At 45.6% G+C, this 20,752-nt stretch overlaps 1 protein-coding gene across 35 annotated transcripts in view; it reads left to right on the forward strand.

Annotated features, from left to right (window-relative positions):
* The first annotated feature begins 304 nt into the window (after positions 1-304).
* NUCB2 (nucleobindin 2) overlaps positions 305-20,752 on the forward strand; it is a 70,480-nt gene continuing 50,032 nt past the window's right edge. For 6 of the 35 annotated variants that reach the window (XM_057299109.2, XM_008971475.5, XM_057299111.2 and 3 more), the window contains exon 1: positions 15,983-16,120. The gene's annotated coding sequence lies outside the window, so the exon portion shown is untranslated. Of the gene's footprint in view, positions 530-8,481; positions 8,629-13,427; positions 13,556-14,908; positions 15,202-15,279; positions 15,496-15,518; positions 15,772-15,836; positions 16,145-16,218; positions 16,590-20,752 lie in introns of those variants that run through there. The other 29 variants (XM_008971476.5, XM_055094211.2, XM_055094204.2 and 26 more) reach the window with 28 other exon arrangements.

Genomic DNA, 20,752 nt, shown 5'->3' on the forward strand with positions numbered 1-20,752 from the left:
GTGTGCAGGCCAACAAAACATGTCTATGGGCCAGATCCCACCCCTGGGCAGCAGTCTTGTGATCTTTGTCCTAAAACTTTCAAACTTTTCTATGTTATCATGCTTGAAGGAATGAATGACTGCTCCATTCCCTTATGACATCACTGATCACTGACTTCCCAAATATGGGCCCAACCCTTTTCCTGTTGTGCACCTCCCACTGGTGATTTCAGTGTTTGACCATCCCTTTAAGATGTCAAGTTTTTGTAATGTCCTGAGCCCTGTCTTTGTGATGTCATAAACTATATGAACAGTCTTCCCCTCCACTTTTGAGGGTTGCTTGGCCACAACCCCTATGACATCATGAATTGCTCTAACACCTTGGAATAACAACTTATTCCTCCATATTATTGCAAGCCTTTGCACATCTCTTTGTATCATCCCCCTATGACATCATGTGTTAATCTCATCTCAGGACTGCAACCCAAGATTGCAGTGAGTGGGAAGATACAATTTTTACAGCATCACCAACAAGGATAAGGTTATTTGGGTAAGTTCATGATGTCATAAGAGAATGTCTGCATCAGTAGAGCTTTCAAAAAGAATCACAGCTGGGCATGGTAGTGTGTGCCCTTAGTCCCAGCTACTTGGAAGGCTGAGGCAGGAGGATCCCTTGATCCTAGAAGTTTGAGGCTATAGTGCACAATAATCACATCTGTGAATTGCCATTGTATTCCAACCTGGGCAATATAGTGAGACTCTGTCTCTCAAAAAAAGAAAAAAAAAGTCATAAAAGTTGATTTTTTTTTTTTTTTTTTTGAGACGGAGTCTCACTCTGTTGCCCAGGCTGGAGTGCAGTGGCGCAATCTTGGCTCACTGCAACTTCCGCCTCCCGGGTTCAAGCAATTCTTCTGCCTCAGGCTCCTGAGTAGCTGGGACTACAGGCACATGCCACCACGCCCGGCTAATTTTTGTATTTTTAGTAGAGACAGGGTTTTACCATGTTGGCCAGGCTGATCTTGAACTCCTAACCTCGTGATCCACCCGCCTCAGCCTCCCAAAGTGCTGGGATTACAGTCGTGAGCTACCGTGCACGGCGAGTAGTGCTATGTTTTAAAGCATTCCTCCAACTGCTGTGTGAAGAATGGATGCCAAATTGACAGTAGGACAGTAATTTGGAGGCTATTTGCAGTATTCCATTGGGATATGATGATAACTGAGACTGGGTTATTAGAGAGAGGGAGAGGGAGGGGGAGAGAGAGAGAGATTGATTATGTACCTTAGAGGTAGAATCAACAGAAACTGCTGATGCTGATGAAGCAGATATGAGGTATGAAGGAAAACAAAGAATCAGAGATGACTCATAGGGGTTTAGCTTGAGCAACTGAATGGATACCAATTATTAAAATGAGAAGGATAGAGAAAGTGCAGAGCAGGTTGTTTGGGAAGCATATGCTACGACAGAGTTAGGTGTGCCAAAGGTTTATCAGGGGGATAATACCTGTGTAGGAAAAGGGACAGAAGCAGAATTGTGCAGGAGGAGTTTGCAGATAATGATGTAAACCTGACAAAGTCTCTGCCAGCTCAATGGAGGGGTTCCGGAGCAAAAAATGCCGGTTGAAGGGGTTCTGTGTTAGACTAGACCCATGAACTACCACCTTGCTCATTCATTGGCTGGAAACCTGCCCAAGAAGAGTATGACTTAACTACATGCCAAAAAGAGTGTGACTTTGGCTCTAGAGCTGAGGTAGACCCTAAAGCCAGTAACAGCTAGAGACTCTCAGCTAACCACACTCCTACAGCCGGGCAGCAGGTCCTTTCTTGAAAGGGGATCTGAGCAGCACATCTCCCGGTCTCCCGCAGTGAACAACAGGCATGAGAAGATCAGCAATTTAATGTTAGACAAAAGAGGGACAGGCTGGGCGCGGCGGCTCACGCTTGTGATCCCAGCGCTTTGGGAGGCCGAGATGGGTGGATCACTTGAGGTCAGGAGTTCAAGACCAGCCTGGCCAACATGGTGAAACCCTGTCTCTACTAAAAATACAAAAATTAGATGGATGTGGTGGCGGATGCCTGTAATCCCAGCTACTCGGGAGGCTGAGGCAGGAGAATCGCTTGAACCCGGGAGGCAGAGGTTGCAGTGAGCCAAGATCGTGCCACTGCACTCCAGCTTGGGCGACAGAGTGAGACTCTGTCCCCCCCGGCCCCAAAAAAAGAGGGACTAAGATAGTTAATTAGATCATTAATTCATCAAATATGTATTGACCTCCCACAATAGGCCATCCAAATAAAAATGTAGATAGTTAAAGATAGTCTAAATTTCCTAAGAGAAGTTTGGACTGGAGATATTTGAGAATTTTGCATATACTGTACATGGTACGTATATGGTTTATGGACTGGCTTGCACCACCAAATGAAAGAGGAGATTGTTCTTCACTTGGAGAAGTGTTACTTCTCTAGAGATTGTTTGGAGGCAATTTGGGTTGTCACATTGACTGCAGGGACAAAGGAGACACTACTGGCACTTAGTGAGTAGAATCTAGGAATATAAAACATTGTGCAATGCACGGGAAATCCTGCTCAATGAAGAAATGTCTCACATAAAATACCAATAATGCTTCTGTGAAAAAAGTTTGCTGTGGACAGAGAAGAGGTCCCAGAACCAACCCTGGAACATTCTATCTTTTAGAAGTTGGGTAATGAAGAAGAAGATGGCAAAGAAGCCTGAAAAGGATTATCTAGAAAGGTAGAAAGAAAACCAGAAGAGAGTGGTGTCAGATGCTAAGAGAGGAAAGTGTTTCGAGAGGGGAGTCAGAAGCAAACAGTGCTGCTGGGCAGTTGAGTAAGATGAGGACAGAAAAGTGTCCACTGAAAGGTGACCTTAATAAAAGCAATCTCATTAGCCAGGCATGTGGCAGGCACCTGTAATCCCAGGTACTTGGGAGGGTAAGGCAGGAGAATTGCTTGAACCCAGGAGGTAGAGGTTGCAGTCAGCCACTGCACTCCAGCCCAGATGACAGAGCAAGACTCTGTCTCGAGGGAAAAAAAAAATCTGCCAGGAACAGTGGCTCATGCCTGTAATCCCAACTACTTAGGAGACTGAGGCACTAGAATCACTCGAACCTGGGAGGTAGAGGTTGCAGTGAGCCGAGATTGTGCCACTGCACTCCAACCTGGGTGACAGAGCAAGACTATGTCTCAAACAAAACAAAATAAACAAAAAATTTAATAAATAAAAATAATAGGCCGGGCTCAGTGGCTCACACCTGTAATCCCAGCACTTTGGGAGGCTGAGGCGGGTGTATCACAAGGTCAGGAGTTCAAGATCAGCCTGGCCAAGATGGTGAAACACCGTCTCTACTAAAAATACAAAAATTAGCCAGGAGTGGTGGCGGGTGGCTGTAATCCCAGTTACTTGGGAGGCTGAGGTGGAGAATTGCTTGAACCCGGGAGGTGGAGGTTGCAGTGAGCCGAGATTGTGCCACTGCACTCCAGCCTGGGCGACAGAGCGAGACACCATCTCAAAAAAAAAAAAAAAAGCAACTTCAGTGTGCTGTTGGAGAAAATGGAAGCCAGACTAGTATAAATAAGAAGAAAAGAGAGGTGAGCAACTAGGGGAAGGAACTTTTTCAATGAATTTGAACAATAAGCAGGGAAATACTTTGGAGGGGGATTTGGGGTCAAGGAAGAGATTTTATTTCCAACATTACATTGTATAAAGTATGTAATTACATATAGAAAAGTTGAAAGAATTTTGCAGTAAAATCACTAAATTTTCTACTTGACATTTTACTCGGCTTGCATTATCACATTTCTTTATCCATAACGAAGGGGATTTTTAAAAGATGGAAGACAGTCCTATAGCATGTTTGTATGCCTAGAATGTGATTCTGTAGCCAGGGGAAGAGTCATCATATAGGAAGGAAAGGCAAAAGCCAAATAAAGGAGTGAAGTCCTTGAGAAGTGAGGGGAATGGAATTCAGAGTAAAGGGACTGCCTTTTGTTGTTACAGAAGGAAAGAAAGAGGACATGGGTACAGAATCATGAGTGTTTGTGGATTTGATATCGGGAAGACATGGCAAACACTGCACTATTGCATAACAGCCAGACCCTCTTCTTCCTCGTTAATAGAACCCAAAATTTGCTGTGGGGGTAGCAGTGTGTCCATACTTAGGAGATTAGTTGTAATTGGTGTAAGCCAGTCATGATGACTGCATTCCTCTTTCTTTGCCAGACACTTTCTTATCATACCTTGTACCGGGAGAATGGTCATATAACCTATTTCTAGTCAATGGAACTTTAAGGCTTGTTTGCTGGAGCTGGTGGGTGGGGGTGGGGTGGTGTATGGGGTGGCTCTGTGACAGTTTTTCCTTTGCTAACAAAAGGAGAGGGAACTTCTTACATAAAAGGTTCTTTTGCTGCCTCCACACATCCCCCTATCCCCTATCCCATGTGTTTCAATTTCTTTTCTTTTTTTCTTTTTTTTTGAGACAGAGTCAAGTGATTCTCCTGCCTCAGCCTCTCGAGTAGCTAGGATCACAGGCGCCCAACACCATGACCAGCTAATTTTGTATTTTTAGTAGAGACACATTTCACCATGTTGGCCAGGCTGGTCTCGAACTCCTGACCTCAGGTGATCTGCCCAGTTTGGCCTCCCAAAGTGCTGGGATTACAGGTGTGAGACACCGTGCCTGGCCCCGCTCCACTTTTTTTTTTTTTTTCTTATACAGATGGGGTCTCACTTTGTCAGTCCAGAGGGAAGTGGCCAATCATAGCTCACTGTAACCTCGATCTTCCCACCTCAGTTTCCTTAGTAGCTAGGACTACAAGTGCACACCACCACACCCGGCTAATTTCTGCATTTAATTTATTTTTTTGGTAGAGATGGGGGTCTCAGTATGCTGTTATGCCCAGCTAATTTTTTTCTTTTTCTTCTTGTAGAGATGGGGACTTGCTATGTTGCTCAGGCTGGTTTCAAACTCTTGGCCTCAAGTGATTTTCCTGCCTTGGCCTCTCAAAACACAGGAATGCAGGTGTAAGCCACCATGCCTCGCCTGTTTCCTATTTCTGAATGTGGTCATGACTCATGATGTCAGGAAGTATGCTAGCTGTCTTTCAACCTGAGGCAATAAGCTTGAAGATGAAAAGTCAGAGCTGAGGAATGCAGAGAGGCTATGACGATATTACTTAGCAGCTGAACACAGGGCAAAAACTGCCTCCTACAGGTGTATTTCTTTTTTTTTTTTTTTTTTTTTTTGAGACAGAGTCTCGCTCCGTCGTCCAGGCTGGAGTGCAGTGGCACGATTTGGCTCACTGCAAGCTCCGCCTCCCAGGTTCACGCCATTCTCCCGCCTCAGCTTCCCCTGTAGCTGAGACTACAGATGCCCGCCACCATGCCCAGCTAATTTTTCTGTATTTTTAGTAGAGACGAGGTTACACTGTGTTAGCCAGGATAGTCTCGATCTCCCGACGTCGTGATCCGCCCGCCTCAGCCTCCCAAAGTGCTGGGATTACAGGCATGAGCCACCGCGCCCGGCCAGGTGTATTTCTTTATCATAGAAAAATAAACTCCAATTTATTGAAGTCTTTGTAGCCAGTTTTATGTCACTTTAGCAGAATATAGATACAGAATACAAAGGAAGTATGGTGGCTATTACTTTTTTCCTGTTGAATACCTCTTCCCAGCGTTATTCTAGTCACAGACTCTATTCTCCAGGCTATAGGAGTGAATACCTGACCCAAACAGGACTTAGATTCTTCCTACTGAGAATCTGAAACTTAATTGGGAACACCCAAAGACAGAAGGAACTAACCTAATGACAACTTCCAGAAAGAAGGCCGAAGATCTCCAGCCCCTAGGATTTGTATCCTACTCAAGATCTATCTATGAGTTACTCCATTAGCCTCTCAATAAATCTCCAGCTGGAGTTGGTTTCTGTTGATTTAAACCAGTGGTTCTCAGCCAGGGGAGATTGTACTCTTCAGTGGATATCTGGCAATGTCTGGAGATATTTTTGGTTGACAACTGGCAGTGGGTGTTAGTGGCATCTAGTGAATAGAGACCAGAGATTCTGCTAACAACCTGTAACACACAGAACAATTCCCCACAACAAAGACTTACTCGGCCTCAAATGTCAATAGTGTTGAGAAATCCTGCTTTAAAACAAGAGTTCCGGCCGGGCGCGGTGGCTCACGCCTGTAATCCCAGCACTTTGGGAGGCCGAGGCGGGCGGATCACGAGGTCAGGAGATCGAGACCATCCTGGCTAACACGGTGAAACCCCGTCTCTACTAAAAATACAAAAAATTAGCCGGGCGTAGTAGCGGGCGCCTGTAGTCCCAGCTACTCGGGAGGCTGAGGCAGGAGAATGGCGTGAACCCGGGAGGCGGAGCTTGCAGTGAGCCGAGATCGCGCCACTGCACTCCAGCCTGGGCGACAGAGCGAGACTCCGTCTCAAAAAAAAAAAAAAAAAAACAAGAGTTCCTTAACTGATACAAAGAGGTTCTCAACAAAGCTGACTCAGGGTCACCTCTGAAATGAGTGTGAAGGAAGAATGGGAGGTTTGAGGAGCAAGGAAAGGTATGGAATGGTCATTATGGGTGGGGGAGAGAGAAAAGTGGAAAGTTGCTGGGTGGTACTTAGGGTCTGAGATTGATGACTGTGAATTTGGAGACATAAGTCCAGTGATTTTTCTCCTGAAATGTAGCAAGAAGAAAGTATATGTTGGGCTTATCCAAGGTTGGGTTTCTGTCAGGTGAGAGCAGCAGAGGGAAAGAAAGGCAAGGAAGTTGATATTTGTATGGGAGTGATTTTACTGATGAACCAGAGTAATTAAGTTGGATAATGGGGAGGCGGGGGGGGCAGGAATGATGAGATAATTGATGGGATCAGGTGGATCCAGGAAACAGCCTTATTGGTACCCCTCAGAGGTTGTCGGAAAACAGAATTTCAGGCTTCCTTGTAGAGCTACTGAGTCAGACTTTGGATTCATTTTATTTTTTGGAGACAGGGTCTCACTCCTGTCACCCAGGCTGGAGTGCAGTGGTGCCATTACAGCTCACTGCAGCCTCGCCTTCCCAGGCTCAGGTGATTCTCCCACCTTAGCCTCCCAAGTAGCTGAGACTACAGATGTCTGCCACCATACCTGGCTAATTTTTTGTACTTTCAGTAGAGACGGGTTTTGCCATATTGCTCAGGCTGGTGTCAAACTCCTGGGCTCAAGAGATCCACCTATCTCAGCCTCCCAAAATGCTGGGATTACATGCCTGAGCCACCATGCCCGGTTACATTTTAAAACATTTTGTTTTGTTTTGTTTTGTTTTTTAGAGACAGTGTCTCGCTCGGTCTCTGTCACTCAGGCTGGAGTGCACTGGTGTGATCATAGCTCACTGTAACCTTGAAATTCTGGGCTGAAGCAAGTGATCATCCTGCCTCAGCCTCCCAAGTAGCTGGGAATATGGGGTGTTCAACACCCGACCTCTGGCTAGAATTTATATTTTAATAAGTTCCCGAAGTGACTTATATGCACATTAAAGATTGAGAAGCCATGCATTACAGGATTTGATGAAGGTAAAGAATTTCTGCACTGAGAATACTGAAAATATGATCCTGGGTGAATTATCTAGTCCAGATGTTAGTAATTTTTTTTTTTTCTGTAAGGGGCCAAGAGCCATACAGTTTCTGTCACGACTATTTAACTCTGCCATTGTAGTACGAAAACAACCTGAGAAGATAGATAACACATACACAAGATGGACAGATGTTGAAAGTTGCTGTGTTCTAATAAGACTGTCAATAAAAACAAGTAATGGCAAGTAATGGGTTGATTTGACCCAAGGGCCATTGTTTGCTGATCCCTGATCTTGACCTTGATAAAAACAACAACAACAACAACAACAACAACAGTCTTAGCTCCCAAGAAAAGTTTACCCTGAGTTTTCTAGTTCTGACTACTTACTATCTCTTGGGAGTAAGTATTCTCCCTCTTCCCTTTTTTTTTTTTTGAGATGAAATCTCACTCTGTCACCCAAGCTGGAGTGCAGTGGTGCGATTTCAGCTCACTGCAACTTCTGCCTTTTAGTGATTCTCCTGCCTCAGCCTCCTGAGTGGCTGGGATTACAGGCATATGCCACCACGTCCGGCTAATTTTTGTATTTTTAGTAGAGATGCGGTTTCACCATGTTGGCCAGGCTGGTCTTGAACTCCTGATCTGCCCGCCTCAGACTTCCAAAGTGCTGGGATTACAGGCGTGAGCCACTGCACTCAGCCCTTCTTCCTTTTTCTTAACACAATGAAGAATTTGATTTTGTAACTAATTGGCCAGTTGATGTTCTGCAGGATCCTAAAAGAGGAGGTAAGAAGGGAACTGAAGTCTTAGAAAGCCAGAATGTCCTTGAAACCATTTTTTTCCCTCTAGAAGTACCAAGAGATGAAATATGGGGCAGGGTTCGCGTCAGCTGGTTCTCTGGGGTTGTTTCACTTTTATTTTCTTCTGGCTTCCAGCAAACACATTTTGAGTTTCTCAGCTGAGCCAAAGGAAATCAAGAAATCTCCTGGAATCAAGGAAATCAAGGAATCAATTACTTACACCATGCTGAGCAAGAGACAACATGAAGGCAGAGGTAGCAGTAATCAGACAGGATTTCCAAGGTAACAGGGCAGAAGTAGGGGCAAGGTGGGGAACAGAAATAAAAGCTATTGGATATCTCCTCACTAGGACTTTATTTTTATTATTTATTTATTTATTTATTTTGGGTTTTTTTTTTTTTTATTTTTGGTGGTTTTTTTGTTTTGTTTTTTGAGATGGAGTCTCGCTCTTGTTGCCCAGGCTGGAGTGTAGTAGGGTGATCTCAGCTCACTGCAACCTCTGCCTCCCAGAGTTCAAGTGATTCTCCTGTCTCACCCTCCTGAATAGCTGGGACTACAGGTGCTCAGCACCACGCCTGGTTAATTTTTGTGTTTTTAGTAGAGACCGGGTTTCACCATGTTGGCCAGGCTGATCTCCAACTCCTGACCTCAGGTGATCTGCCCGCCTCGGCCTCCCAAAGTGCTGGAATTACAGGCGTAAGCCACCGCATCTGGCCACCTTTCTAGCACTTCACATGTATCATTGGAATCCTTAAAGTTAGTTCGGCATTATTATCCCCAGGTTACAGGTGGAGAAACGGAGACCAATATATTATTAGACATTAATAAAGCACTTTGCACCGGGCACCCTCTGCTTTACAAATATAAACTCATTTAATCCTTACCACAACTATATGAAGCTTGAACTATTGTTGCCTGCATTTTACAAGTGGGAAAGCTGTGCTTTGAAGAGCAGGGTTAAGTGACTTGCTGGAGGACATTAGCTAATATGGATGGAGCTGGGTTTTTAATCCAGGTGGACAGGTTTCATTGTTCACGCTCTTAACCACTATACCTCCCAGTTCACTCTTTCCAGACTTGAACAACTACTCTCTAGAAAATGCACCAGGCCTAGAGTTAGGGAACTAACTCAAAACTGGGCACATGTAATAAGCAGTAGAGCCAGGGTTGGGGTCCAATTCTGACGCTAAAGCTTGTGTATTTTCCCTTGTCCAAGGTAGTGACTATGTTCTTAATTAGTATTATAGAACAGTTGGAATACACAAGGTAGTGACTATGGTTTCTGTTGTTGTTGTTGTTGTTGTTATTGCTTTTTGTTTTTTTTTTTGAGACAGAATCTCACTCTGTTGTCCAGCCTGGAGTGCAATGGCATGATCTTGGCTCACTGCAACCTCCGTGTCCTGGGTTCAAGCGATTCTCCTGCGTTAGCCTCCTAAGTAGCTGGGTTTACAGACATGCACCACCATGTCCCACTAATTTTTTTGTATTTTTAGTAGAATGGGGTTTCACCATGTTGGTCAGGCTGCTTTCAGACTCCTGACCTCAAGTGATCCACCTGCCTAGGCCTCCCAAAGTGCTGGGATTATAGGTGTGAGCCACCGCGCCTGGCCCATGTTCTTTAGACATCTTTCCCACCAGGAGATTCTCTGTCAGTGCTAAACCTTCAAGTTTTAGTTTTACTTACTGTTATTATCTCACCACATGGGTTCATTTTATTGAGCTGAAAGCTTACAAAAAGTCCACTGGTCCCTGCCCTGCCCATGTTACACTCATTCCTTCCCATGCACACTCTTGAGTATCCACAAGTGCTTCCACATAACTGGTTTCCCCCAACAAAGCACAAAGGGTGGTGCTTCAAAAGCATCCGTTGTTCCTAGCAGCAAGACTTTCAATGCTGGGGTTTTATTTATTCTTTTTCTTTTCTTTCTTTCTTTTTTTTTCTTTTCTTTTTTTTTTCTGAGACAGAGTCTCACTCTGTTGCCCAGGCTGGAGTGTGCAGTGGCATGATCTCGGCTCACTGCAACCTCAGCCTCCCGGGTTCAAACAATTCTCCTGCCTCAGCCTCCCAAGTAGCTGAGACTACAGGCGTGCACTACCACGCCCAGCTAATTTTTTTGTATTTGAAGTAGAGATGGGATTTCACCATGTTGGCCAGGCTGGTCTTGAACTCCTGACCTCAGGTGATCTGCCCGCCTTGGCCTCCCAAAGTGCTGGGATTACAGGCATGAGTCACTGTGCCTGGCCACTTTTTATCTTTGAAAGTGTTTTATTTCAATAGTTTTTGGGGTACAGGTAGGTTTTGGTTACATGGATAAGTTCTTCAGTGGTCATTTCTGAGATTTTAGTGCACCCGGTCCCCCAGCAGTATACACTGTACCCAATATGTAGTCTTTTATTCCTCACCCTTCTCCCAACCTTACCTTCTGAGTCCCCAAAGTCTATTATATAATTCTACCTTTGTGTCCTCACAGCTTAGCTCCCACTTATAAGTGAGAACATATGATAATTGGTTTTCCATTCCTGAGTTACTTTACTTGGAATAATGGCCTCCAGCTCCATCCAAGTTGGTGCAAAATACATTATTTTGTTCCTTTTTATGAATCAGTAGTGTTCCATAGTGTACATATAACACATTTTCTTTGTGTACTTGTTGGTTGCTGGGCACTTAGGTTCGTTCCATGTCTTTGCACTTGAGAATTGTGCTGCTATAAACATGCATGTGCAAGTATCTTTTTCATATGATGATTTCTTTCCCTTCGGGTAGATACCCAATAGAGGGATTGCTGAATTGAATGGTAGTTCTACTTTCAGTTATTTAAGGAATCTCCATACTGTTTTCCATAGAGGTTGTACTAATTTACATTCCCAAGAGCAGTGTAAAAGTGTTCCCTTTTCACCACATCCATGCCAACATCTATTGTTTTTTGACTTTTTTTTTTTTTTTTGAGGCAGGATCTCACTCGGTCACCCAGGCTGGAGTGCAGTGGCGTGATCTCAGCTCACTGCAACCTCCGCCACTCGGGTTCAAGCAATTCTCCTACCACAGCCTCCCCAGTAGCTGGGAGTACAGGCATCCACCACCACACCCGGCTAATTTTTGTACTTTTAGTAGAGATAGGGTTTCACCATATTGGCCAGGCTGGTCTTGACCTCCTGGCCTCAAGTGATGACCAGCCTCAGCCTTCAAAGTGCTGGGATTACAGGTGTGAGCCATCGTGGCTGGCCATTTTTCTTTATTCTATTCCAGTGGTCTGTGTTCCTGTTTTTATGTCAGTGCCATGATGTTTTGGTAACTATAGCCTTTTTTTTTTTTTTTGAAACGAAGTCTCGCTCTTGTCCCCCAGGCTAGAGTGCAATGGCATGATCTCGACTCACTGCAACCTCCGCCTCCTGGGTTCAAGCGATTCTCCTGCCTTAGCCTCCTGAGTAGCTGGGATTACAGGCGCCTGCCACCACACCTGGCTAATTTTTGTATTTTTAGTAGAGACGGGGTTTCACCATGTTGGCCAGGCTGGTCTCGAACTCCTGACCTCAGGTGATCCACCCGCCTTGGCCTCCCAAAGTGCTGGGATTACAGGCGTGAGCCACCATGCCCGGCAGCAACTGTAGTCTTGTAGTATAGTTTGAAGTTGGGTAAGGTGATGCCTCCAGATTTGTTCTTTTTGCTTAGTCTTGCTTTGGCTATGCGGCTCTTTTCTTGTTCCATATGAATTTTAAGATTTTTTTCTCCAGTTCTGTGAAGAATGATGATTGTATTTTGATGGGAATTGTATGGAATCTGCAGATAGCTTTTGGCAGTGTTGTGGGATGTGTTTCCATTTGTTCCAGAAGGGAGTATAACTGCCTCTGCTGCACATGAGTTCACAAAGGCAGTGGGGAGTAGCAGGCAGCAGCAAGCCTCACCCAGCTCCCATGCAGTTGGCAAGGCTGGTCTTGCTCCATCAGTGCCCTGTTAACAGCACTGAGTTTAGATCCAGGCAGTCTGTGCACACTGTGACCTGAAACCACAGCTTTCAGGTCATGCCCTTCCCTTTCTGCTGGTAAGCTGAACACCCAGCATGTATGCTTGTGTCTCCTGCACACTTCTCGCTTGCCCACTGGTTTCTGCTCAAGGGAGTTCATCCCCACTCCAGATTATATCATAAAATTCAGTTGGGAGCTTCTTTCACCCTGGGACCCCTCCCTGAGTTTGTTGGCTGACTTCCCTGAGGGCCCCTGTAAGATACAGTCAGGAATGGCTTCCCTCCATTTACAATAGAGACTGGGAATGCCTACAAGGCACTTCCCACTACTGCTTCTACGTTTATTTATTTCACGCCACTCCCTAAATCCATTCCGGCTCTGGGGAGGGTTAAAGCCTTCTCCTGTGGACTAGATGTTCAGATTCCCTGGTAGGAATGTGTGCTTGGAGGAAGACTCTCCCCCTCTCACACTCTGGGAACTTACAGTTTTTCACCTGTCTCACAGAGTACGCTGCAGCCTGCTGCATCTTTCAAAGGGTCTGTGGATTCTTTCCCAGCTAATTTATAAAAAGCTCTTTTTGTAGAGACAGGCGTAGGCCAGGTGCAGTGACTCATGCCTGTAATCCCAGCATTTTGGGAGGCTGAGGTGGGAGGATTGCTTGATGCCAGGAGTTCAAGACTAGCTGGGCAACATAGTGAGACCCTATCTCTAAAAGAAAAGCGGGGAAAAGAGGGTTTTAGTTGACTGAAACCAGGACAAACATAAAGAAGGTCTCCCATTCAATTTATCTGGTTCTAAAAGCAGCTTTTTCCAATTGTGCACACGAATGAACTGTTTTAGGCAAGACAGGGTCTTGCTATACTGCCCAGGCTGAAACACAGTGGCTCTTCACAGGCGTGATCCCACTACTGATCAGGAAAGGAGTTTTTGACCTGCTCTGTTTCCAACCTGGACCAGTTCATGCCTCCTTAGGCAACCTGGTGGTACTGAGATGGGAGGCAGAACTCAACTCTGGAGGCAGGGCTTGGTCAACAGACCAAATTGAGAACTAGCTGAAACAGGTTTGGAACAGAAGCACCTCCCCATAAGACACGCCCACCACTGTGCCATGTCAGTTTACCATTGCCATGACAACACCCTGAAGTTATGGCCCCTTTCTGTGGCAATGACCTGACAACTTGGAGGATGCCACCCTCATTCTAGAAATTTCTGCATAAACTGCCCATTAATTTGCATATACTTAAAAGTGGGTATAGGGCCAGACACAGTGGCTCATGCCTAGAATCCCAGCACTTTAGGAGGCCGAAGTGGGTGGACTGCTTGAGGTCAGGAGTTCGAGACCAGCCTGACCAACATGGTGAAACCCCGTCTCTACTAAAAATACAAAAATTAGCCAGGAGTGGTGGCGGGTGCCTGTAATCCCAGCTACTCAGGAGGCTGAAGCAGAAGAATCACTTGAACCCAGGAGGTGGAGACTGTAGTGAGCTGAGACTATACCACTGCACTCCAGCCTGGGTGACAAAGTGAGACTCTGTCTCAAAATAAATAAATAAAAACAAAAATAAAATAAAATCAGTATAAACAGGAATGCAGAACTGCCTCTGACTTGCTGCTCTGGGCACACTGCCTACAGGGTAGCCCTGCTCTGCAAGGAGCAGTAGCTCTGCTGCTGCCGGGTACTGCGGCTTCAATAAAAGTTGCTGTTTAACACCACCAGCTCACTCTTGAATTCTTTACTGGGTGAAGCCAAGAATCCTCAATTTTGGCGCTTTCCTGTGCTGCATCAGTCTCCTGCTCCTAGGAGTTCACCCTTTTTTGTTTGTTCGTTTTGAGGCGGAGTTTCGCTCTTGTCGCCCAGGCTGGAGGGTCCTCTTCTCCTGAACCTCAAAAAGGAGCTTAACCTTGAGGTACTGATCTATGTATGTGGATGAGAAGTGTTAGTAAAGATAATTGAGGCCAGGTGTGGTGGTTCACGCTTCTAATCTTTGAGAGGCTGAGGAAGGCAGAGCGCTTGAGTCCAGGACTTCGAGACCAGCCTGGATAACATGGCAAAAATCCGTCTCTACAAAAAAATGCCAAAAAATTAGCCAGGCGTGGTGGTGTGTGCTTGTAGTCCCAGCTACTTGGGAGGCTGAGGTGGGAGGATTGCTTGAGCCTGCGAGGTTGAGGCTGCAGTGAGCTGAGATTGCGCCACTGCACTTCAGCCTGGGCAACAGAAGGAGACTCTATCTCTAAATAAATAAATAAATACGATTGGGTTGAAATCTAGAGACCTAAGTTATAGTCCCAGCTCAGCCACTAATCTGAGAATGGTTAACATTTATTTAAAATTTACTATGCGCCAGTCACTTTTTAAATTAATTTGCTATGCTGTAAGTAGGGGGGTACTATTATTATGTTCATTTTACAGACAAGGACATGGAGGCAGAGAGCACTTAAATAACTGACAAATTATACAGTTAGGGGCACACAGAGTCCAGTTGTGCAACAGAGGCAGTCTGGCTGGTAGTACTTCCTGATAACAGAAGCTTTCATTGCTAACACACTATGTGGCAGATTCTGTACTGTGTGTTTTTGTTTGTTTGTTTTCTTGAGACAGGGTCTCACTCTGTGGCACAATGATCATGGTTCACTGCAGCCTCGGCCTTCTGAGCTAAAGTGATCCTCCCGCCTCCGCCTCCGCCTCCTGAGTAGCTGGGACTACAGATGTGCGACACAGCACCTGGCAAATTTTTAAGTATTTTCTTCAGACTGAAACATCATTGTGTTAAAGATAAAAAAGAAAAAAATATTCTTGTGGAGATAGGATCTCACTGTTGTCCAGATTGGTCTCAAATGTTTGAGCTCAAGCCATCCTCCTGCCTTGGCCTCCCAAAGTGCTGGCATTACAGGGTGAGTCACCATGCCTAGTCTGTACTGTTTTCCTGGCAATGTTATCTCATTCAATCTTCGTGAATAACCCTAAGGTAGATATGATACCAATTTTTCAGGTGAAAAAAACTAATCGGCAGAATGAAACTTCGTAAACAGCCTGTGGCTCCAAAAGCTTCTGGAAGGCTCAAGCTACCCATGTGCATCTTTGAGCCTCAGTTTCCCCATCTTTAAAATGAGGGGTTTGGAATAGATGTCTGTTCTCTGGGGCAGGATGCAGAGGAAAGAGCTGTCTGCGAATGGGCGAGAGAGAAGGTGGGTAAATACAGTTAAACCACAGTGACCGAGGGCCCAGCACAACGGGGGTGGGTGCGGTTACAAATGCCGTTAAGATTCCCGCCAAGGCGGAGGACGGGGGTGTCAGAGCCGAGCGAGGCCTGTGGGCGAGAATAGGCCTGACAGCCATTCTCCGACCTGCGTGGGCGCTGCAGGCGCAGGCCAGAGGCCAAGGGAGAGGCGATCCCTGGGGCTCTGCCCGGGTCTCAGGACGGCACCTCACCCGCCCAAGTCCTGCTCCACAGGCTTCTCCGGGTAAGCTAGGGAAGGAAGAGGCGCGGCCTCCCGAGCCCTCATCTCAGAGCGCCACGTCCCTCCTGGCTCAGCCTCCCCCCAGGCTCCATAGCTTCGGCGCTCCCCACCGCCCGCCTCCAGGCTCCCCGGCGCGGCCTTGTCCCTGCTCCCGCCAATCGGCGTCGTCAGCAATCGCGAACCGGACCAATCAGCGGCCGCAGGGTGTGGGAACTGTCGCCATGGCAGCCAGGAGGCGGGCGCGCGCGGCGGGAGGAGGGGCAGAGCGGAGCGGTGGGCCGGGGGCTGGAGGACAGGTTAGTGCGCTGGACGCAAGCACCAGGAGCAGCCTCGCTCGCCGAGACCCGGCCAGGTAAGGCCGGTGGCCGCGCGGTAGGTGCGGAGCAGCGCGGCGGGAGATTGGGGGTGGGGGGGTCCGGAGATAAGGCTCAGGTCTTCGCCTGCCTTGCCAGAGCAGAGAGGATGGTGGGGGCCGTGCAGTGGGCGGGGCACCGGCGGGGAGGGGGCTCCCAGCGTGAGCCGGAGGCGCTGGGTTCCCTCTGCTCCACTCGCAGCTGGGCACCCGAGCTTTCTTCGGGGTCGAGGAGGGTGGCTGGCTCTTGGCGGGGAGCAGGAGAGGGTAGGTGCCAAACCGAGACCCTGGCGGGGTCCCTTCGGGTTTGGGCAGGTCGATGGGCAAGGGGGTGCCCACTAGTGAGGAGGGACACCCACCAATTCCAGGCGATGCTCCCCTGTGCCGCTCAGCAAAGCTAGGCCCGGGGATCCTGCTCTTCTCCGGTCTGGTTAAGCCGGCAACCTCTGACACTTAGGAGAAAGTTAGTGTAAGTCGTGATATCCTTTTCACTTAAGTGACAAATTAGGTACGAGATGAACCCTTTTGGTTTTAGGAGATGAGAAACAGTACTTCCTTGTTGCACCTGCTAAGTGGTAACTCAGTGAGCAAATATGGTTATTGTGGTTGGTGTTTGCAACGGTCTTAGATGACAGTTATTTTATAGTATCAAATGGCTGGGAGAGGGAGGGAAAGAAGGAGAGAGAGAGAGAGAGAATATGAGGGAATGAGAATGAACGGGAACCATTATGATTTTTGAGAGACAGAACCTCTTGAAATTCTATGTCCGCTAAACTTCTAAATTGAATAATGTACATTTTATGCAATTGAATAAGCTAGTGCTACCATCTAAGCCTGCTACTAAGGCTCTGTTAAATCCGTGGACGAATATGAACACTAAAAGATATTACCTTGGTTTAAAAATAGGGGAGGTTAAATGCAAATATTTCTGATAGTGAATTTTGTTTGAGGGAGATTGTGGACTTTCCCTATGGGAAAGTTAAAGAATTGATGAGATAGATGCTTCAAGGAATGTTCTTGTTTTTTGAAACTTGAATAAGTTCAACAAATGTTGAACAAATATTTCAACAAATCTTCCTCAGCTAATAGGGTCAAAAATTAAAATTCTGGAAATTTAGAATTAGAAATGAAATCTCAAATAATGTCACTCTCATAATTAGGATGAACATGGAAACTTCTATTTCTCATCGTGGTCTTCAAGCTCTCCATGATCTCATCTACCTTTGTAGTAGGGGGTCAAATTTTTTTTTTTAACTAGACAATTTTAGAAATTTAAAGGAGTCAAAAATTTATTTCTGTCTCCGTGTGTTTACTCATGCTCTTCTCTGTCTATCCAAATTTTACCCATCTTTTTTTTTTTTTTTTTTTTGAGATGGAGTCTCACTCTGTCGCCCAGGCTGGAGTGCAATGGCCCGATCTCGGCTCACTGCAGCCTCCGCCTCCCGGGTTCAAGGGATTCTCCTACCTCAGCCCAACGAGTAGCTGGGATTACAGGGACCCACCACCACAGCCAGCTAATTTTTTGTATTTTTATTAGAGACGGGGTTTCACCATGTTGGCCAGGCTGGTCTCAAACTCCTGACCTCAGGTGATCCACCTGCCTTGGCCTCCCAAAGTGCTGAGATTACAGGTGTGAGCCACCGTGCCTGGACGACCCATGTTCTAAGAGTCCAATCTGTCTATGTTGTGTTTACCTTTCTTTGCTCTCCCAAGGTACATATTGTTCATATCACGTATTTTGTATATATTCTTTCAGCATGCTTTTTGCCAAGTTGGTTTGTGCTCTGTGAATAACAGTTGAGATAAAATGCACAATTAAGACAATTAAGGTACTTTTCAAGACACAACTAATTATGGGCACTAATATCAATAACATCAATTCAGATGTCTTTTTTGTTTTGGGATATGTTATTAATCTCTGAACACATACTAAACTAATTTTGCATTACTTAGAATAATATTTAAATTGCATTCCACTTTCTAAGGACCCTTTTGAAGGCTGGGGTCTACAAAATACCCTTTTGAGTACTGGGTAGCTGGCAGAATCAAGTGCAGGATTTAAAAATGTATTGAAAATAATCCTTTAGGCCGGGCGTGGTGGCTAATGCCTGTAATCCCAGCACTTTGGGAGGCTGAGGCGGGTGGATCACTTGACTCCAGGAGTTCAAGACCAGCCTGGCCAACATGGTGAAACCCCGTCTCTACTAAAAATACAAAAATTAGCCAGACGTGGTGGCGGGCATCTGTAATCTCAACTACTCAGGAGGCTGAAGCAGGGGAATCGCTTGAACCTGGGAGGCGGAGGTTGCAGTGAGCCGAGATCGCGCTATTGCACTCCAGCCTGGGCAACTAGAGTGAAACTACGTCTCAAAAACAAAACAAAAAACAGGCTACTAACAATTTCAAATAATTTATTCAAGGAAAAACTTCAATCACTTTCATTATTTTCAATCAAAAAATTTTTTTACAACCATGATGTGGTGAAAAGTATACTTAGTTAGAATTTCATGGCCAGATTCCAGTACGGGCTCTGCCAAACGAACTTGGCCAAGTCAGTTAACTTCCTTCTGTATTTATAACCTTTTATAAAAGTAGGGCTGAATTAGATTACAGTAGTCCTCCTTTATCCTAGAGGGATATGTTCCAAGGGTCCCAATGGATGCCTGAAACTACAGGTAGTACCAACCCTTGTATACGCAATGTTTTTTGCTATACATACATAATAATAAAATGAATAAATAACAGTAATACACTGAAATGAAAGTTATATGAATGTGATCTTTCAAAATATCTTGTTTTACCTCAGGTAATTGAAACTGCAGAAAGTGAAATCGCAGATTAGGGAGGACTACTGTACCTCCAAGATTATTTCTGATCTTAGAATTCTCTGATTCTAAAATCCTAAAGCAGCCTAATAGAAGTTCAGATAGTAGTTACTTGATTTTATTTTTGGCAGAGCATTTTTTTTTTTTTTTTTGAGACAGGGCCTCGCTCTGTTGCCCAGGCTGACTGGAGTACAGTGGTGTGATCATGGCTCACTGCAGCCTGGAACTGCCAGGCTCAAGTGATCCTCCTACCTCAGCCTCCTGAGTAGCTAGGACTAAAGGAGCATGCCACCACACCCTGCTAATTTTTAAGTATTTTTTTGTAGAGAAGAGGCCTCGCCATGTTGTCCAGGCTGGTCTCAAACTTCTAGGCTCAAGCGATCTGCCTGTCTTGGCCTCCCAAAGTGCTGGAATTACAGGCATGAGCCACTACACCTGGCCTTGGCAGAGTTTTTTTTGGCAGTGTATTTTAATTATCTGAAGTACAGTATATGTAAACAATAAAGAGATTATAATTTTAATAATATGTTTATTGAGTGATACAGATCTGTTTTTCATAAGCCTATAATCTAGGATACTCCAATCCGTTGTTAAGACTGGGAAAAAAGGAGATATAATAGTTTCATTGATGAGTGTCCTTTTCTACAGATGTAGACAACAGAGGCTCTAAGATCTATACTAATGTGTTGATCAGGGAAAAGCTGGAGTCCAACTCAGCTGGTCATACACTTGATATTTTATTTGAACCTCACTTTCCTGTTGACTTTCATTTTCAAAGGGAAAATGGAGGTGAGCACCAGGTTATCTGTGGCCTTTGAAACTGGTGCCATGGAGAAACTCAAAAGCCGTTTATTTTTCTTCACCCTACCCTGTTTCATCATTAGATTTGTGACATTGATAGTAAGAAGAAGCAATCCACGTTTCCTAGCTCAAGGCAGTGTCTTAGAGAAGGAAACCTGAGTCTCTTGCTACAGTTCTGATTTAAGGTTGGAAGGAAGAGATTACGTTGGATGCATTGCTTTCATTGGTCTATGATTGCATCAGGACTTTGGTTCTGGCAATGTTCAGAGAAGAGCTCTAATGTGGCCTTTCAAAAATGACTGTAAGACCGGGCATGATGGCTCAGGCCTGTAATCCTTGGACTTTGGGAGGCTAAGGTGAGCAGATCACTTGAGCTCACAGGTTTGAGACCAGCCTGGGCAACATGGTGAAATCCCATCTCTAAGAAAAATATTAAAAACTAGCTGGGCATGGTGGTGCGTGCCTGTAGTCCCAGCTACTCTGGAGGCTGAGGCGGAAGGATGGCTTGAGCCTGGGAGGTGGAGGTTTTGATGAGCTGAAATAGCGCCAATGTACTCCAGCCTGGGTGGTAGAGTCAGACCCTGTCTCAAAAAACAAAAACGAAAACAAAAACGACTTTTAAAGTTGTATGTCAAACTGGTCTTGCTTGCTTTTTGTGTCGTTAATTTTTATTTATTTATTTATTTATTTATTTTTAGACAGGGTCTTTCTCTGTCATCCAGGCTGGAGTACAGTGGTATGCATGGCTCGACCTCGTGGGCTCAAGCAATCCTCCCATCTCAGCTTCCTGAGTAGCTGGGACTACAGGTGCACACCACTACACCCAGCTAATTTTCTGATTTTTTTTTGTAGAGGCGGGGTTTCACCATGTTGCCCAGGCTTGTTTTGAACTCCTGGGCTCAAGTGATCCACCCGCCTCAGCCTTTCAAAATGCTGGGATTATAGGTGTGAGCCACCATGCCCAACCTGGTCTTGCTTTTTAAGTTCTACCACTTTGGGTGTTTAC

This window comes from Pan paniscus, chromosome 9 (assembly GCF_029289425.2).
Source record: "Pan paniscus chromosome 9, NHGRI_mPanPan1-v2.0_pri, whole genome shotgun sequence".
Lineage (NCBI taxonomy): Eukaryota > Metazoa > Chordata > Mammalia > Primates > Hominidae > Pan > Pan paniscus.